The sequence below is a fragment of the Microtus pennsylvanicus genome, chromosome 2 (assembly GCF_037038515.1).
Source record: "Microtus pennsylvanicus isolate mMicPen1 chromosome 2, mMicPen1.hap1, whole genome shotgun sequence".
NCBI classification, from domain to species: Eukaryota; Metazoa; Chordata; class Mammalia; order Rodentia; family Cricetidae; genus Microtus; species Microtus pennsylvanicus.
In genome coordinates, this window is record NC_134580.1 from 124,119,543 (window position 1) to 124,123,110 (window position 3,568).

General features: G+C 45.9%; 1 pseudogene; it reads right to left on the minus strand.

Annotated features, from left to right (window-relative positions):
- Positions 1–767: 767 nt before the first annotated feature.
- LOC142845095 (large ribosomal subunit protein eL8 pseudogene) lies at positions 768–1,618 on the minus strand (annotated as a pseudogene).
- Between the last annotated feature and the right edge of the window lie 1,950 nt (positions 1,619–3,568).

The following is a 3,568-nucleotide window of genomic DNA, read 5'->3' on the forward strand; positions in this document are numbered from 1 at the left end:
AGGTGACCAGAGACAGAGTTACCAGCCTGCGTTTCAGACTGAACTTGGGGTTCTTCAGAAATCCAGTCCTTTTCTTCCAGTTGCTAAGTCCAGGCCTATTCTCTACTGTCACGGAGGACCCAAAAATGCCCACACGAATTTCTCAGGGCATCCTCTTCATGAAAACAACAAAAAACAGGCTCCATGCAGTTAGTTCACCGGCTACCTCTGTGTTCTCACCGGCTACCTCTGTGTTCTATCTGCATTGAAACAGCATCTGCAGACTCGAGTGTGAGACACGCAGAGGTCAGATTAGAGACATAGGTTCCCAATAGCCTGGAGAGGTTGGCTGGTACTGCAGGCTTCCATCAAGCAAACCCAGAGTTGGGTGTCCAGCTGGGAGCAGTAGCCCGCCCCGTGGAACCCGGGACAAGCATCCACCCATGGGAACGATTTGCCAATCTCCTGCGCCCTCTAGCGGTAGACACCTGTCGTGCGGGTGCCAAGGGAGTTAAAATTTTTAACAAAAATAACAAGCAAGCAGCCCTACATTTTCTTCTCTTTCGTCCATCTTACTACCCAACTACAGGATGTTTCCACAAGTTTCTTTGAGTTTACAAGTGATCAATGTATCTATTACATAAGTACTAATTTCTGTATGTGCGGCTGGAAATATAGGTATGCGGACACATACATGTTTTATCCACACACATGAAACATGTCTTATATATAACCATAAAGTGGGTCTTTTTGTGTATGTATGTACTATATATATGTATATATATATATTTGAAGTTTTATAATTATATTTATGTACAGAAAACTCAGCAGTACACTTATCCCAGTTTAGTGGCGAGTTCTTTGGCCTTTGCCTTTTCCAGCTTGGCAATTTGAGCCACAGATTTAGGACCCAGGACGTTGCCTCCCCAATGGCGGCGGATCTCATCATATTTGTCGTTGTAATTGGTCCTAATAGCTTCCACCAGCTTGGCCAGAACACCCTTGTCTTCCGAGTTAACCTGTGTGAAGGCTACAGTGGTGCACGTCTTCCTATGGACCAGCCGCCCCAGTCTGGCCTTTCCCTTGGTGATGCAGTAGCGGACCCCCATCTTCCGACACGGGGCAGGCAGGAAGACTACCAGCTCAGTGGGGTCTACGTCGTGGGCAATCACCACCAGCTGAGCCTTCTTGTTCTCTACCTAAGTGGTGACTGTATTGACGCCCGCTAGAAGGACAGGTGGTCTCTTAGTCGGGACATCCCCTTTGCCGGCAGCTTTCTTCTCAGCACGGGCCAGCAGCCTCTGCTTCTTCTCCTGCTTGGTCTCTGGCCTGTACTTGTGGGCAAGTTTTTAAACAACTGGGTAGCTGTTTGCCGGTCCAGGGCCTGGGTGAACTGGTTAATGGCAGGAGGAACTTTGAGCTGCTTATAGAGGATGGCCCTCTGCCGCTACAGCCTGATGTAGCGGGGCCATTTGACGAAGCGCGTGAGATCTCTCTTGGGCTGGATGTCCTGCCCAATGCCGAAGTTCTTAGGCCTCTTCTCAAACAAAGGATTCACCACCTTCTTCGCCTCCTGCTTCTTCACCATGGTAGGGGCCGGGGCCACCTTCTTCTCCTTGGCCTTCTTTCCCTTGGGCATCTTGCCAGGCTGGAGGAGAGACTGTAGTATATATATTGAGACAGGATCTCTCTATGTATCTATGGCTGTCCTGGAACTTGCTACATAGGCAAGGCTGGCCTTAAATTCTCAAAGATCTGCCTGCCTCTGCCTCCTGAGTAGTAGGATTAAGGGTGTATGCCACCATGCCTGTCCGTAAACATAAATGCTTGCAAATGTGAAAGTACTTTAAAAGGTTATATAAATACATATATATTTAATTTATGCAATTAAATTTAATTATATAACTATAAATGTTAAAAAATATCAGAATCAATTTCTATATTACACATACATTGTATAGACTATGTATTTATGTTTGTAATGCATATGTGTTACGTGTGAAAACAGATACAGAGTTTCAATATATAAAAGGGATCCAGCTGCCTTAGTTGGGCAGACAGGAAATGAGATAGTGTCTTAGCTTGCGTTCTGATACTGTGATAAAACACTGACAAAGACAACTTGTGTTGGGAAGAAAGGGTTTGTTTGCATTTAAAGGTCATACTCCATCAAGAAAGCCAAAACAAGAATGCGAGGCAGGAACCAGGAGGCAGTATCTGAAACAGAGGTCACGGAGGAGTGCTGCTTACTGGCTTGCTCCCCATGGCTTGCTCAGTCTGCTTTCTTATACAACCCAGGACCACCTGAATAGCGTGGCACCATCTACAATGGGATGTGGGTCAGTGGTAGAACATCCATATAGCTGCTCCGTGTCCTGACTTATATAAGACCAGCAATGATCTACTATATGATATATAATATATGATATAATATATATATTTGTAATCAGTAATGCTTGTGTGTGCATGTGGTGTTTCTAGAAGATCTTAGTATGAGTGTCATGGATTAGGTAGAGAAAGTCCACTTCTATGTGGGTGGCCTTGGCTGGCCCTCTGGGGGCGTGGAGAGAACACACCAAGCCAGTGTGTATTTCTTCCTAGAGCAGGGACACACAATTTTCTTCTCTGGAGCACTAGCATTTATCTGTCTTGGTTTCCCAACTGTTGACAAGATGTGGCCAGCTGTCACAGTCCTGCCTCAATGCCTTCCTACCATGATACATACATACATGCACATACATATATATCCATATTCTCTAACTGAGATGCCTTCCTATTGTTATGTATATGCATCTCTATGTATACACACATACCCATACGTGTGTACGTATGTACATGTGTACATATGTATGTATGTATCACCTCATGGCTCCGCCCTATGTCTGGAGAACAAATGCAAAAGCCCTGGAACCTTTTGCTCTGCTCTTCCAGGGCACTCTCCTTATGGGTCAGCTTCAGGAGCTGCCAGCAGCCAGAACTCTCCAGGCAAATGACAATCAGAGCCCCGGTTTGCAGCAGCGCTAGCCTGGTTCTGAACCTTCCTATCCAGGTTTCAGAGACTGAGGAGAAGAGCCAGGTGTCCCTGTGCCACAGTTTTTCTGTGAGGTACAGCCTTCTTGGGTTTGGGCACACTAGGCAGCACTTGGATCTATGCTTGGGACCATTGGGACATCAAATAACCTATACAGATGTAAAAACTGTAACCCACTGTAACGAGACCATGGAAAGGATGCTGAATTGTAAGTCAGAACTGCCTTCTTCACTCTCAGCTGGGCTGGAAGCATTGGATGGCTCAACAATTTTATCCCTTTATGTTTGTGTTTGAGCTACTGGGGAGATCCTGAGTACATTGACTTGGAGGTTATAAACACATTTTAATGACTACCAGAATTCACGATGTCCGAAGCCACAGTGAATAAGGATTGCATTGTTGGCTACTTAACACTCTGGCTTTTCTCAATATCCACTGAGCTCCCAGCTTTCCAAAGTGATTGTCCCCAAGGGCCAGTCAGGGTGTGCAGCTGGGCCTCAGGATAACCCTCACCACCCATCCTTGGATGACACTCCTGGGAATCAAGCTTGATTTTTG